We start from the raw sequence: 6,000 nt of genomic DNA on the forward strand, positions 1-6,000 counted from the left end.
AGACAGACAGAGATAGAAATAGACAGATAGAGACATAGACACAGACAGACAAGGAAAGAGACAGAAAGACAGTGACACAGACAGAGACTGGGAGAGAGACAGAGAGACAGTTACTATCACGGACAACGCCCGGATACTACAGCTAGTATAATATATATTTACTGGCATCCTGATTTCTGTCTTATTATTATGTTTATATGTTTTGCCTTATTGTGAGAAACTTCTAATGTTTCGGCTGGATGTTCTATTTTTCATGCAGTCTTTTTTAATGCTTACTTAGAGTACTTATTTGTTTGAGAGTAGCTTTAATACCTAAGGATAAACAAATCTTTGAGGATATGTAACATATCAGACCTTATTCTTCTTCTACCATGGGAATTGAGTGGAGTTTTAAAAGCTTTACAACACCATGTGTTTGAATTCATTTAAACATGCAAAATTAAATATTTATCTAGGAAAATTGCCTTTTTACTAGCGATTATGATTTGGAAAGGACTAAGAAGTTTCAGCACTGCCTTTCAAAAAAATGTCTAATTCTTCATGCAGCAGTCTTATACACATTGTATGGTCTCTTAAATTATTTTGTTTGTTTGCAGTATAAATTGTACAATATATATATACAGTGAATTCTAAAAGTTTGGACACCCCTGGTTAAAATTACTGTTATCTGAACAAGCAAGTTGAAGATTAAATGATCTCTAAAAGGCATAAAATTAAAGATGACACATTTCCTTTGTATTTTAGGCGAAAAAAATTAAAAATGTCATCTTTTACATTTGAAAAATTGCAAAAAGGAAAATGGGCCGATGCAATGGTTTGCACACCCTGCATGGTTAGTACATAGTAGCACCCCCTTTTGCAAGTATCACAGCTTGTAAACACTTTTTGTAGCCAGCCAAGACTCATTCTTGTTTGAGGGTCTTTCATCCATTCTTCATTGGAATAGTCTTCCATTTCTGTGAGATTCCTGGGTTGTCTTGTATGCACTGCTCTTTTGAGGTCTAGCCACAGATTTTCAGACCAGGGGACTGTGAGGGCCATTGTTAAACCTTCAGCTTGCATCTTTTGAGGTGATCTATTGTGGATTATGAAGTTTAGGATCATTATCCATTTGTAGAATCCATCCTCTTTATAACTTCAGCTTTGATGGTGTTATGTTTTCTTTAAGAATGTATTGAAATTTCATTGAATCCATCCTCTACCCGTGAAATATAACACAGCCCCAAAGCATGATTGATCCACCCCCATGCTTAGTGATTTGCGAGATGTTTTTATCCTGAAATTATGTGCGTTTTTTTCTCCACACATACCTTTGTTCATTGTGGCCAAAGAATTCTATTTTAATCTCAGTCCACAGGAATTGTTTCCAAAATGCATAAGGCTTGTTTTGCAGAGGAGGTTTTCTTCTGATGGCTATTCCATGAAGACCACATTTGTGCAAGTGTCTCTGAACACTAGAACAATGTACTACAACTCCTGAGTCTCCTGAGTTCCTGAAGGTCCTTTGCAGTCAAGCGAGGGTTCTAATTTTGCCTCTAGCAATCCTACGAGTAGCTGTCACAGAAATTTTGCTTGGTCTTCCAGGCTTTATCTTGACTTCCACTGTTCCTGTTAACTGTTGTTTCTTTTTTACTTTTCAAACGGAGTAAAGGGCAACTTGAAAACTCTTTGCCATCTTCCTAAAGCCTTCTTGTGCTCTGTGGGCCTCCACCATTCTCGTTTTCAGAGTGCTAAGCAGCTGCTTAGCAGAACCAATGGCTGCTGTTTTTTGATACAAGTTTAGAGGAGGCTGTGTTTTTATAAATCTGTGACAATTGCATCACCTGGCCTTTCCTAACAATGATAGTTAATGAGCTATAACCCTAACATGCTAATTAAGGTCTGAAACCTTGGTCAAAGTTATCTGAGCACCCAAATCTCCAAGTGTGCCCAAACTTTTGTATCAGTCCATTTTCCTTTTTGTACTTTTTCAATGTAAAAGATTAAAATATATTTTTTTTTTGCCTAAAAAAGAAAGGAAATGTGTCATCTTTAACTATATCCCTTTAAGAGATTATTTAATCTTCAACTTGCTTAACTCTTTACAATAACAGTTGTATGCCACTGTAGATGGTTATAGACAGGAAAGCGGGGATTCAGCTGCAGTTTCTCATATAGCCTAAAGGCCCCGTTACACGCAACGACATCGCTAACGAGATGTCGCTGGGGTCACAGAATTCGTGACGCACATCCGGCCTCGTTAGCGACGTCATTGCATGTGACACTTACGAGCGACCCCTAACGATACCAAATACTTATCAAATCATTGGTTGTTGACACGTCGTTCATTTTCAAAATATCGTTGCTCATTCTGGACGCAGGTTGTTCGTCGTTCCTGAGGCAGCACACATCGCTACGTGTGACACTCCGGGAACAACGAACAACAGCATTCCTACGTCCTCCGGCAACGAGGTGGGAGTGTCGTTCATGCGGCTGCTCTCAGCCCCTCCGCTTCTATTGGTGGCCTGCTGTGTGACGTCGCTGTGACGCTGCACGAACCGCCCCCTTAAAAAAGAGATTGTTCGCCGGACACAGTGACGTCGTTAGGAAAATAAGTTGGTGTGACGTGTACCGGCGATATTGTTCGCCACGGGCAGCGATTTGCCCTTGATGCACAAACGACGGGGGCAGGTGCTATTGCTAGCGACATCGCTAGCGATGTCGCTGCGCGTAAAGCAGCCTTAAGGCTGCATGTACTGGAAAAAAAGTGGAAGCAGGAGTGGTGAAGCTGGTGATGACTGTATTGGATGGCTTGGAGAGAAAACTAAATATATTATAGGCATAAAAATTTAAGAAAAGCATTTATGGCTGCTCTTAAGGCCACTTTACACACAGAGATAAATCTGTGACAGACCTGTGGTAGATCTGTGGTAGATCTGTAGTAGATCTGTAGTAGATCTGTAGTAGATCTGTAGTAGATCTGTAGTAGATCTGTAGTAGATCTGTAGTAGATCTGTAGTAGATCTGTGGTTGCAGTGAAATTGTGGACAATCAGTGCCAGGTTTGTGGCTGTGTACAAATGGAATAACATGTCCATGATTTCACTGCAACAACAGATCTGCCAAAGCTTTATCTCTGTGTGTAAAGTGGCCTTAAAAGACAGGCAAAATATATTGAATCACTATATAACTGAACACAATCATTAGAGAGGAGAAGATCTCTTATGTAACCACATCGGAATATAACCAATGTGCAGTCTTTTTAATTTCTTAACGACATATGGTGTAGATCTCAGATCCCAGACTTTCATGTGGGCTCGCAAGTCCACTCAGTGTCCAGAAATCTAAGCCTAAACGGCAACATTTCCAGGGCAAGCAGTCTGGAAATGTGCCTGTTTAGTGTTTCGGCCTATGGGTGGGTGGCTGGGTATTTCCTTTTGCAGCCCAAGGCCCTGGATAGGGAAAGCTGAATGCTGCCCTGGAACAAAGAATGGTTGCTGATGGTGCTTGCGATTGTGCAACAACAGGTGCGGGGAGGGAGGCATCCGCACCTGCGTCTTGGACAGGGGACTGGCATGCACATAGCACAGGGTGTCACCCGCAGTCATTGATTGTGTACCCAGTCATTCGGCGGCCCACCTGGTTGGCTGCTTTGATGATGTGTCTGAACGTGCTGGTGGTGGTGAGGCTGATAGTACTTAAGCCCCAGTTGATCTTGATATTGCACAGCTTGCAAATTACTATTATTTTATTGTCCTTTACCTTGAGAAAAGTGCCAAACTGGGGAACACCTCACCCTTTGCCTTGGAACCTGTCGCGTATGGGTGCTATGGGGAACAGTATACCACATTCTCCCTCTGGCCATCCCACTCCCTCTTCCTGACTGTTGCAGTTCTGTAGATCCCTCCCTCTCTGCACTGGTGTCCTCACTCTACATGGCACCTTTGCATGTTGGGTCAGTGACTTCATTGTCCACCACCTTGACTTCCACTTCTGCACTCTGGTCCTCCTGACTTGTTGACTTAACAACATTACTTTCTGGCAACCTTTTTCTCATTATCCTCTACCTAGACACTAATTGCTGTTCCCCACCATAGTCTCCTTTTGACCGTAGCTGCTCAAATATTTGTGCATCACTAAAGATGATCTCCTCATGTTCCTCTTGAAATGTGCAGGGCGAGAGACCACAGTCAATAAATGGAAATGTAAAGAGCTTCTTGCAATGTCCGAGCGTGGCATCACTTGTTTCCTGGAACTTGCCATGGGAAGACGAAGGATGATCAGGGTGAGGATTATGTGGTTGAGAGTCTTGGCTAGTGTGACTGGATGGTATGGAAGACAGGGTGGTTCTGGTAAACATACTAGAACCATTTTCTGCCATCCAACCGACCACCTGTTTGCACTTTTCTGGCTTTAAGAGTGGTGTCCTGGGCTCCACTGCAAAGGGGGACAGGAATATAGGTCTCGTGGGAGGGTGTATCAGGTGTGCTCCCTCAGCAGGCACAATTTCAACTGTCCAATGGCCTCAGCCACTGAGTGCACTATCAGCAGCACATCCACTTTTCCGTCCCTTACCGCACAACTTGCACATTTTAAATTAGGTAGATACTATAAATGTCTGCAAACTTTCCTGTAATATTAGGGAAAATAAAATACGTAGCCCTGAAAAGGACTTTAGGTTTTTGGTTGCTGCAGCAATATAAGCATAGATTGACAGTATTGCAATAAAACCTGCCTATATTCCTGCTTTAATCTCAAACTATCCCTCCTCCAGCAGCTAATCCTACAGTGAATTCAGGTAACAGTTGTTTGACTATAAGAAAGGACAATATTTAGACCTGAAGACGACTTTTGATTTTAGATTGCAGCAGCAGTATAGGTATAAAAGGACTGTGTTGCAATAAACCCAATCTCTCGCTTGCTTGTGGAGGCCCTGAGACAAATTGGAGAAAGATCTCCAGTACAGCTAGCAAATAACCCACAAGACAGTGATAGAGTGGTCAACAAGCCAGGTCTGCAACAGGAGGTCTCGTCAATAGTACAGGTGTAAACAAATTGTAGTCAAGTGATCGCTAGGGGTCAGGAGCCGGGATGTTACGTATACAGCAGTAAGGAGAGACAGGAACGAGGATACAGGTCAGAGTCCAGAGAGTTAAAGTAACGTACAGGGGTGGAGGATACACAGGTCGGGACTGGGGTCAGACAGATAGGACTGGGACAACAACTACAGACAGGAATGGGGAGTCAGGAAATGAGGGACAGATGAATAGAAGAGGGCCCGGGTCAGGACTAGGTGGCAGGGTGGCAGGACAGATCAGGTTAACTCATGGGAGCCAGGCACGCACGCTGCAGAGCAGGAAGTATTACTGGCACTGTTCCGGAGGAGCAGCTCAAGGATATAGCGGCCTGTCATCCGGAACGAGGCAGAATGGAATTATCCTCTCCCATGACCTGTAACCCTAAGATACCAGCAATGGCTCAGCGGCTGCTGAGCCAGGCATGGATCATGACACTCTGCCTATTCCCAAATTATTCCTGCTCCAGCAGCTATCCCTGCAGTGAATGCAGGGAATAGTGGTTTAACTAACTATAATAAAGGACAGTGTTTAGCCCTGAAAAGTATTTTTGGTTTATGTTTCAGCATCAGTATAAGCATAGAAGGACTGTTTTGCAATAAGCTTTGCCTATATGCTTGCTCTACTCTAACGTCTCCCTGCTAGATTACTTTCATATCTGGCTATCATTTGGAGCCTTATTCTCAGGTGCAGCTCTTTGTGATCACTTCCTTTTGCTATATATATAGTCATATGTCTTAACTAGTGATGGGCGAAACCGGACTGTAAAAGTCTGGATCCATGCGATTCCAAACATACCCGAGTGCCGGGCCCGGGATTTCGGGTGTTGATACAGATCTGACAACTCGGGAAATAGAAAAAAATAAAGAAAATAAGAAAGAAGCAAGCAGGCTATACTTACTGAGGCTCTGGCCGACTGTACAGTTCTCCCACGGCCGCTCATTCAC

The sequence above is a fragment of the Anomaloglossus baeobatrachus genome, chromosome 1 (assembly GCF_048569485.1).
Source record: "Anomaloglossus baeobatrachus isolate aAnoBae1 chromosome 1, aAnoBae1.hap1, whole genome shotgun sequence".
Classification (NCBI taxonomy): domain Eukaryota; kingdom Metazoa; phylum Chordata; class Amphibia; order Anura; family Aromobatidae; genus Anomaloglossus; species Anomaloglossus baeobatrachus.